The following is a 10,923-nucleotide window of genomic DNA, read 5'->3' as shown; positions in this document are numbered from 1 at the left end:
TGGAACACAGACACGCTCTTAGTACACAACTGTAATCCCTCTGGCTGGAACACAGACACACCCTTAGTACACACCTGTAATCCCTCTGGCTGGAATACAGACACACCCTTAGTACACACCTGTAATCCCTCTGGCTGGAACACAGACACGCCCTTAGTACACACCTGTAATCCCTCTGGCTGGAATATAGACACACCCTTAGTACACACCTGTAATCCCTCTGGCTGGAATACAGACACACCCTTAGTACACACCTGTAATCCCAAACAATGAGGGTAAAGTTAGTTCGTAGAAGGATGTTCCCATGCTTTCAAGTGATGTCTATTTGAATGGTAGACAGAGCAGAGAAAGCTCTGATAGATAGGATATGCCCAACTCTCACGAGGACAGGAAAAAGAAGCTACTTAAGAGAGCACCACAGAAAAGAGGGAGGGAGGGAGGGAGGGAGGGAGGGAGGGAGGGAGGAAAGGCAGTTTTACTGGAAGAATTTTACAGAGAACAAGCTAGACACAAATGAAGATAGAATGAACCAGAGGGCTTATCCAGCAGTAACTCTTATAGGCTGAAAACATTCTAGGCCTAGATTAGATTGAAGGGAGGCTAGAAGCTTCCAGGACTAGGCCTAGGTTAACAGATGGAGGCAGTAAACCAATAAAAGGTACATTTATGGGGCTGGAGAGATGGTTTCATGGTTAAGAGCACCGACTGCTCTCCCAGAGGTCCTGAGTTCAATTCCCAGCAACCACTTGGTGGCTCACAACCATCTGTAATGGGATCTGGTATGTCTGAAGACAGATACAGTGTACTCATATAAAATAAACAAACAAATCTTTTTTTAAAAAAAGTTACATTTACACTAGCCTGGCCTAAAAAGTAAGTTCCAGGCCAAAACAAAAACAACAACATTTTAAAGAAAACATATCTAAGTTTGCTATATATCAAACCTTTTTCATTAAAGAGCGTAGTGGGGCTGTTCAGCTGAATAAAACAACTGTCGGCAGGAGAGACGGCTGCGGATTTAAGAGTGCTTGTTCCTTTTCCAGAGGACAGGAGTTCAGTTCCCAGGAACCAAGGCGACTTGCTTGGTGATACCCTTTAATTCTGGTTCTAAGGGATCCAAGACTCTCTTCTGCCTCTGTGGGTACCTATACATCATGGCATTCATACACACAAACACACAACCTAAAAACTAAAAAAGACCCACATAGCAATAGAATCACATAGCATTTACCACTACAGTTTAGATAATAGTGTTCCAGATGCAAGAAACTCATAATCAACTTTGTCTATTTTGCCGTATGTTAACCAAAGGTGGTGGTATGCAAACACACACAAGGGAATTATTTTCTGAGTAACAGAAAACGAACCCACATCCTACACCCTTCTTCACCAGTCTTTTCTGTAGGGACAATCAGAATGCCTAGTGAGTTTCTCAAGAAATAATTTAATGGAGAATCAGAAGTCCCTGATGGCCAATGCTGACATGACACATTTCAAATTGATGAGTATACTGTCTTTGTAAAAGCAATCTAGACAAATTGATGACAATGGTACATAGGCAATTTTCAGAATTAAAATTGATGAGTATGCTCCTTCTGCATGTCAGAGCTTATTGATCTCAGTATCGGTGCTGATAGGGGTACATGCAAGTTGGAGTGACTCTAGGTTGGTCCTCTGGGTCCCTCTCCTGACAGACAGTGAGCAGGAAGTAAATCGCTGGACCCCCACATGGTGTTGCAGTAATGGCAGGGAAGACACTGCCCAGTCTGAGCAGGCATATCGACAATGCATTACCATAAGTAGGAAGAGTCCATCAAACCTTGACATATTTAAAAGTTTGCTTAGCAAACAAATTATTTCAGAAATTTAGAATTTCCTTCCAGTAAGTCAGTGTTGTTTTTGTAGGTTGCTAATTCAGAATAGTCAAGGATCAATTCTTTAGAAATCCTTCAGCATAAACAAGCATTAGTTTGGTGGCAGTATTTTTCAAATTTGCCAAAACTATTTCCAAATTAAATTTTCTAAGACTCATAACACTTTATTAGATAATGTAACTTTTTTACTGGTAGTTTTTGTTTGGTTGGTTTTTAAAACTTGTTCTTTGAGACAAAGCCCCACATTTTAGTGGGACTTTTGAACTCACAGCAATCCTCCTTCTTCAGTCTCCCAGGTGCTGGGATTACAGCAGTAAGGCACCATGCCTTCTTTACAAGTAGCTCTAACTCAGCAGAGTATACTGCATCTGAAACAAAGAGGCGCCATGTTTGATATTTTGCATATAATGGAGAGCAAGCCTGGTGCTGAGGACTGTGGAAGGCATACAGTCCTTGAGTTCTCTGAGGAAAGCATCATGCAGTCTGGCAGATGGAGAAAGAGAAACCTCAGGAAAGCTGTTCAAACTCATGTTGTTTAGCAATAAATCCCAGTTCAGGAACAGCCAACCCTGACCAACACCAAGGCTCATGTCCTGTCTGTATACTGTGTGGCATGCCGAAAGCACACTGCTGTGTCCTCTCTGCATGCCATACGGTTGTGTGATTCGACAAAGCATACTGCTGGCTTGCTTTGTATCTTTGCTGAGGCAGGGTCTTACTATGAAGTCCAGACTGGCCTACAACTTCCATTCTGCCTCAGTTTCTCCAATACTGAAATTATAGGTCTATGCTACCATGCCTGTCCTGTGTTCACTTTTAATAAAGAACCTAAATAGATGAAAAGTAAGCTTCTACATGGCTAAAGGTTTAAAACATGAAGGGATGTTTCAGCTTTGTACTAAAACAGACACAAGAAATAACGTGAAGACAACCACACACCAGGCCACTCTTCCATAACACACTGGCCCATCAGCTCTTATTTAGCTTATCACGTTTAGCCCTGGGCTTTCTAAAACAGGTACCCAGTGATGCACTATGAAAACTGAAGCTGTTTACACAAAGATCATCTTTTATTTATAAGTAATTCATCTATACTCTATACAGAGTTTTATAGAAACTGAGATGGAAAGCCATGGTCAGATGCTAAAAAAGAAAAAAAATTAAGCAGGGTTAGGAAGAGAGTCTATTTTTAAAATAGGCCTCACACCTTAATATCATGAGAACTCAAAATATACAGAAGGCCACATTCAGCGTTGTGAGATGGAGTCCTTCCCTGACCTTAGCTCTCCGCGTGTGAATTAGCCACGAGAGACCAGCAAGCACTGACCTGTCAAAATCTAAAATCACAGGGTCAAAAACAAATCTTACTTTTTTGGAACTAAAATCTCTGTTAGATTCTTCCTATGCCCTTTGGCACACCAAATATTCCCCAGAGACATCATAAACAGATCAATAATCAAAGACATCATAAACAGATCAATACTGCTGGATTAGGTCTCTGCACTCCCAAATTCCCTCCTTCTATTTATTTATTTATTTTAATTTATTGAACCCTCTAAGTAAAAACTTGTCCGCTGAAACTTTAAGGAAGGGCTTCTTCTTTGAAATGTCACCGCAAAGATGTTTCCACTTTCCTCCTTCCAGAACATCTCTCCAAACAGAGAACACACATGCTGTGTGGCTTTACCCTCCAGGATCAGAGCAGCTGTGAGCACACTCAGGACCTTCTTGATACGGGGCCTAATAACATTCCCAGGTAGAAGGAGGAAGAGGAAAGCTCACGAGGCCTCTCCTCAACTTGGGACAAATAAGGCATGGACAACTGGGGCGAAGCGCCTGCCTCATGAGCAGTATGCTGAGCTGCAGGTTGTCTGTGCTTCCATAGCAAACACTAATGAGCTCGCTCATTTACAAAACACTAATGAGCTCGCTCATTTACACAAGTGGGCATGGGCAGAGGCATCTACCTAGGATGGCTAGAAATGGACTCCTCAGATAGCTCACGGGCTGCTCTTCCAGAGAGCCCAGGTTCAATTCCCAGCACCTTCATGGCAGCTCACAACATCTGTAACTCCAGTTTCAGAGGATCTGATGCCTACTTCTGGCCTCTGTAGACACCAGTCATGCATGTGGTGCACAGAAATACATGTAGGCAAAACACCTGTACACTTACAACGATAATTAATAATAATTTTTTGAAAGTAACACAGCGTATTACACAAAGGCATAAGGCAGTGTTATCTGAAACAGGAAGTTGATGGTAGGTGGGAAAGGTACAGGGTAGAGGTGAAATCTGGAGTAACTCACCCCTTCCACTCTCCTGCTGGTGAAGAACAGTGTTCCAGGACTGGCAACAAAGCTCACTGGCACAGTGCTTACTCACTCCTGTGAAGCCCTGAGTTCAGTCCCCAGCACTGGGAAAAAGAAAGAAATTTCTACTGACAACCATGCTGGTGGTAGGCACCTGTAAATTCCAGAACTTGAGAGATGGAGGTAGGAATGTTATAAATCACAGGCCAACCTGGGCTAAGTAGAAAGAGCCTTTCTCAAAATATAATATAAAAGACTGGGCATGGTGTTATATGCCTTTAATTGCAGCAGGCAGATCTCAGCAAGTTTGAGGCCAGTCTAGTCTACAGAGCGACGCAGCCAAACTTTGTCTTAAGAATCAAAGCTTAAGCCCGGCAGTGATGGAGCATGCCTTTGATCCCAGCACTTGGGAGGCAGAGGCAGGCACATTTCTGAGTTCGACGCCAGCCTGGTCTACAAAGTGAGTTCCAGGGCAGCCAGGGCTACACAGAGAAACCCTGTCTTGAAAAATAAAAAAAAAAAAAAAATCAAAGCTTAAACATTTTTATAAAATCGGTCCAGTTCTCCAGAAGACGAAGTACTCAAGGCGCCCACCAGAGACCCAGCACTTGGTAACCATTAAAGAGGCTGGTGCCTTGTTCTTACTCAGACTCTAGAAATATGAGCAATAAACTTGTATACTTTGCACATTAGCCAGCCTCCAGTATTCTGTCACAATACCATGAAACTAAGACAAAGTACTGTCCAGAAACACAAACCTTTACTCAGTTGTCAATGCTTTCTTTTAGACTCTTATTCTTAAGCTATCATCAGGCACTTGAGCAAAACCAACACAAAAAGCCAGACCACTAACAATAAATGAAATCAACAAACTAGAATAAAGATGGGAGACAATGTAGGGCTGCAGATGGCTCAGCAATGAACACACTTACTGCCTTTTAGAGGGACTTGGGTTCCACTTCCAATACCCACATGGTGGCTTACAACCATCCTTAACTACAGTCGCAATGGATCTGGCACCCGCTTTTGACCTCTGTGGGCACCAGGAATACCCATGGTGCACATGTACACACAAACAAATGCTCACACACGAAAATAAAATCAATAAATCCATTTTTTATCTTAAAAGTTTTATTTACAGTTGAATGTATTTTTAAAAAGAGGTTAGGTAAGCCTTGAAATAACTTTGATTATGTTTTTGAGTTTACTAGCTACATGGAAGTGCAATCCATTTGTCTGTGCAGATCCAGTTCCACACAAGGAAAAATGAGTTTTTCTCTAATCAATTCCCAAATGATTCGTGCCATTCATCAACCACAGAACAACCATGGGTTTTCTGGGACACTTCCACTTCAATAAGTCTCTACTATGACTCAACTTCTGGTTACCACAAGGCCTCTCAATTTTGCTGAATCAAACAGCTACAGTTCCAGTTCATCTCCTGTGCACACATGCTCACACCCCTACCCAATCCAATCTCAGCCTCAGCCAATCCCACTTCCCCCTGATGACTAGGGGCCTAAAACATAAATAAGAAACAATGCTAGAAGACAAAACGTTGTTTGTGTGTGCAAGTGCACTAGTGTGTGTGTGTGTGTGTGTGTGTGTGTGTGTGTGTGTGTATGTGTGTGTGTGTGTGTGTGTGTGTGTGTTGGGGGTAGTGTTTCTCAGGTTTTTAAGACCTGGTGGTCAATCAAGTCCTGGGCCTTGAGGAGTAGGCTAGGCTGGTGGCCAGGAAGCCCCAGGATTTGCTTGCTTTTGCTTCCCCAGTGCTAGGATTACAAGGTGTAGCACATGGCCCCACTTTTTTACCTCGAGCAAGGGATCTGAACTCAGGTCTTCACAAGCAGTGAACACTTTACTATTGAATTCATGGTCCCTAAAAGTCTTTATCTTTTTTTTTTTTTTTCTTTTCTTTCCGAGACAGGGTGTCTCTGTATAGGCCTTGGCTGTCCTGGTACTCACTCTGTAGACCAGGCTGGCCTCAAACTCAGAAATCCGCCTGCCTCTGCCTCCCGGGTGTTGGGATTAAAGGCGAGTGCCACCACCACCCGGCTAGTTTTTATCTTAAGAATTAAAAATCTTGGCTTGCTTAAGTAGCACATGTACAGAAACTGAACTCACACAGTGAGGATTAGCATGGTCCTGCACAACGATGCAGACTCACAAAATGCACGCCTCTAATCCGAGCACTCGGGAGGGACGCAGGCCTCTGTAAATGTAAGACCAGCCTGGTCTACAGGGTGAGGTCCAGGACACCAGAACTAAAACTAAAACAGAGAAACTATCTTGAGAAACAAAAGGAAGGAAGGAAGGAAGGAAGGAAGGAAGGAAGGAAGGAAGGAAGGAAGGAGGGAGGGAGGGAGGGAGGGAGGGAGGGAACAAATAGAAATAAAAGATGCATTCATGAAACTAGAACAGGAGAATTCTACAAATGGAGTAATAAAGAAATACAGAGAACAGCAACTCTAAGAATGAATGGTGGAATTGTAGAAGGTAAAGGTGAAGAACTCTTGCAGGAAACAGAACAAAAATGCCAAGAGACGACAGCCAAGGAGAAAAACACAGTAAAGAAACTACAGGACTAATCCAAAACGTCTACTGTGAACTATGAGAAGCTATTTCTCTAGGAAAGTAATGAAATGATAAGTATACAATTGTCAAAAAAAAATTCCAAGAACACGAATTCTAGAATAATTGCAAAGAAACACTCTTCATCATAAGACAGAAAAATTTCCGTGTAAAAGTTCAGAATAGAAAGTATAAAAGGTGCTTAAAAGTTTCCAGAGAGGAAGAAGCAGTCACGTGAGAAGCTGAGAACTAAAGCTGGAATGAGCTCTTCGTGCAACAGTAGGAACTAGAGAACAAAGGAAGCAATGGTTCTGAAAGTCTGTGAGAAATCGTTCTCAGCTCGAGTTCTGTAAGCAGACAGACAACATGAGTAACACATGGGATCACATTTTATACAGGAAGACAGTCCTGTGAAATGACATTTCACCTTTTAATACACAGCAAATTTCCATTAGTTTTGCTTTGGCCTATTTGATTCAGGTCAGAACTCCTAAGTCAATTTCATGACTCACCAACGCAATGTGATCTATATTTTTAAAAACACTGCAAAAGGCTTTTATATTTTTCCCAAAAGAAAACTCTCCAAGGGTAGAGAACTAGAGGAGCAAAATGCATGGGGAGAAAACTAGACCTCATAGAAAGTTATATCAGCCTAGCATTCAAAAGCCAGGCATAAATGACAGGAAGTGAATGGGAAGACAGTGAATGTGAAGGGAGGTGGGGAAGGCTCAAAAGCAGGAAGACAAAAGGTATGCTAAAGGCATGGAGGCCCAAGCTCAAACTGCTGTAAGCACTACAGATGAGGGAGGAGTCTACACAGACACACTCAGAAGTCAGCTTAGCAGCAACAGGGTGGAAGGTGAGGGCAGCCAGCAGCCACAGCAATCCTCCTACAACCACTGACTCGGGGATTGTATTGTGCATGAAAACTGCGTGCATTTACATTTCAAATGTGAATCCTATCATATAGCTAGAAATAAAGCTCAACCAACTCAATCTCATTTTCTCTTTTTGAGTTTTTGTCACCTAGACTTTCCATGGCAGTAAAGGATGAACTGATTTGGGCAATGTGTCCTCACAGGAGGGATATCCTGAGCTACTTCCTTGTTCCTGGCACCCAGCCTGAACAGATGCCTCCACAGCCAGGAGCTTGTGTTGCTGTGGAAGAAAGAGGACCCGAGTCTGGTTCCCAACACCTACACGACACAACTCAACTGCCTGGAACCCCAACCCCAGAGAAGCCAACACCTGGACTCCAGCAGCACAAACAGAGAAAGGGAAAGAGACCCCGCTTTCACTTTCCTGAGGGGCCCAGGCTGGCCTCACATTAGAGATTTGAACATGCTGGTCCTCCGACCTATATTGTACTTCCTGACAGCTGCTAGCAAACTAAATGTCAAAAAAAAAAAAAAGGAAGAAAGAAAGAACTTCAGAAGTTCTCCTGGTCCCACAGTTCAGAGTAGGTACTCCTGCCATGGGCTTTGCAGGCACTTCCTAGAACTCTTAATCCTAAATTATACCTGTTTATCAGCCCTCAAAATTAGATCAAAACCCGGCTAGGGAAATGGTTCAGAGGGTAAGGCACTTGCTGCATAGCCTGCTAGGCTAGGCAAAGCAGTGAACTCTGAGCTCAGCTGCTGAGCCCCAGCTGCAGCAAGAGACACTGTCTAAATATATTAGGTAGAAATTGCAGGAAGACTCCCAATATCAACAGGGCTTCCTCACATAGGTGTGCTCCCACACATTTGAACAAACATGCATACAGGAGCATGAGAATACACAAACACACTCACACACACACAACTGGATGATGAAAAGTGCCACGTGGCAGAGGCTAGGCTGATTTTCATTATGACCAAATAGATACAGTACTATCTATAGATGGCACCCAATAAGTACTTCATAATATAAAGCTTTCATTTATCGCACCAAAATACAATGTTAAAGTCTACATTTTGATCCTACAGCCTATATTTGAAAAGTTGGAGCCTGTTCTAAACAAGAACCAACCTACATTCTCTGCCTACTCTATGTGTTAAGTAAACTGACCTACTAGTATGGATGAACTTTGTAGAAGGGTTAATCACAAAAACTCAAATTGGTGAGGTACAGTGAAGAGTTTCGACTTGAACAAATAAAGAGCTATTGTGAGTTAAGAAAGGTAGGCATGCAATTAATTTACAGCTTAAAGAAGATTATTCTCCGCTGGAATGTGGGGTAGAATGGAAAAGTATTTTCCTCTCCTTCTTTTAGCATCTCTTTTAAGGTGTGAACAGATGACCGTACCAACACGGACAGTCAACCATGAACGCTCAGTTTGCAAGGTGAAGTGTTGTATTTTTGAGAGTTTTTCTGTGTTCTGTGTTCCGCAGTGATAATTAAAGGACCTCAGAGGCTGGAGGTACAGCTCTGAGGGCCTCATGCTAGATTAACATGCATGAGGACCTGGATTCAAATCCCAACATGGAAAAACAAACAAACAAACAAACAAAATGCAGCAACAATAAAAAAAAAACGATAAAGTCAGACTTGCCTCATAATGAAAGGAATAAAAAGCGCTGAGGTCTGAACCATGACAGATGTGTCAGCATTCAAACAGTGAAAGGAACTTTGCAATGCTTAAAACAAACAGAATAGACTCCATTGGAAGTGTCTGAGCTTACTGTTCTCCTAGAGACAAGTCATGTTTTCTGAATTCTTCTCTTACTCTGTTAATGCTTCTGAATAGATAACTTCAGAGACAACTGTGACTTCCACTTCTAGAGATAAGAAGTCTGTTGAATGTGTTGCTGAGAAGCCAAAAAACCCAAACACATCAGACAGCTCCGATTCAAGACAGCAGTGTAGAAGGATAGAAACAGCCAGTGGGTACAGTGGATATACTAGAGAGAGCAAGTTTGTCAGTCTGAGGAGACAACAAAAGGAGGAGGAGAAGTGAGGAAAGGTGTCCTGAAAAGGGCGTCTCTTGTTGCCTTTACAGACTAGTAAGCAATTCACTGACATAGAGATGTGGAAGTCATTGGTATTGTGTGAGCTGAGAATATGAGCCTAGGAATTCCAGCACATAACAGAAGTGAGAGGATCAAAATGAGCCTGACAAGCCAGATTTGACATTAAGGGAAGTAAGACTTCTGTACAGGAATGACAGTGGTCACATCCTCACTTTAGATTATTAAAATCAACATGAAGGGGGCTGGAGAGATGGCTCAGCATTTAAGAATACCAACTGCTCTTCCAGAGGTCCTGAGTTCAATTCCCAGCAACCACATGGTGGCTCACAGCCATCTGTAATGGGATCCGATGCCCTCCTCTGGTGTGTCTGAAGAGAGTGACAGTGTACTCACATACATACATAAAAAAAATAAATAAATCTTTAAAAAGAATCAACATGAAGAATGAATGTGGAATTATCAAATTTGGATGTAAGGAAATCTCTTTCCAGAGAGCCACTTCCAAGAAGCGGAAGAGTTTCAAGCGATCACAGCAGCAAGAGAACAGAGAAATTTAGGAGTATTATAATTAGAGTATATGAAGTTTTATTTTTTGCTTTTTTGAGGGATGTTCGCACTAATGTCTACAGTGGCTACTTCAGCTTACATTCCTACCAGCAGTGAGTAGGGCTCCTCCCCCTGGGCCCCACCCTAGCCAGCATTTATTACTTTTTATCTCTTGATTATAATCATTCTGATCAGAGAAAGATGGACTCTCAAAGGAGTTTTACTTTGCATTTTCCTACGGCTAAGGATGCTGAACACTTTTCAGATATTCATTAGTCATTTGCATCTCTTCTTTTGAGAACTGTCTATTCAATTCATTAGCCCTGTCATATACTAGATGGTTTGGGGGGGTTGGTATTTAATTTCTGGAGTTCTTTATAGATCCTACCAATTAATCTTCCATTAAGTAGTTGGTAAAGCTCTTCTCCTGTGCTGAAGATTTTCTGTTTAATGTGGTCCTGTTTTATTTTTGTTTTCTAAATTTGAGACAGGCTCTCGTATAATCCATGGTAGACTCAAACTTGCTATGTAGAATAACCTTGAACTTCTGAATCTCCTGCCCCCATTCCCCAAATCAGGGATCAAACTCAGGGTTTTGTCCTTGCTGGACAAGCCCTCTGCCAACTGAGTTACCTCCCCAGAATCTGTATTTTATTTCTTTTTTTTTTTTT

At 42.2% G+C, this 10,923-nt stretch overlaps 1 protein-coding gene across 3 annotated transcripts in view; it reads right to left on the bottom strand.

The window, feature by feature from the left end:
- LOC110292472 (serine/threonine-protein kinase Sgk3) overlaps positions 1-10,923 on the bottom strand; it is a 107,203-nt gene that overhangs the window by 71,668 nt on the left and 24,612 nt on the right. For 2 of the 3 annotated variants that reach the window (XM_029476239.1, XM_029476220.1), the window contains one exon: positions 4,182-4,288. The exons of the other annotated variant lie outside the window; for it this stretch is intronic. The gene's annotated coding sequence lies outside the window, so the exon portion shown is untranslated. The remainder of the gene's footprint in view (positions 1-4,181; positions 4,289-10,923) is intronic. 3 annotated transcript variants of the gene reach the window in all.

The sequence above is a fragment of the Mus caroli genome, chromosome 1 (assembly GCF_900094665.2).
Source record: "Mus caroli chromosome 1, CAROLI_EIJ_v1.1, whole genome shotgun sequence".
In the NCBI taxonomy this organism is placed as follows: Eukaryota; Metazoa; Chordata; class Mammalia; order Rodentia; family Muridae; genus Mus; species Mus caroli.
This window is presented reverse-complemented; position numbering and strand designations above follow the sequence as displayed.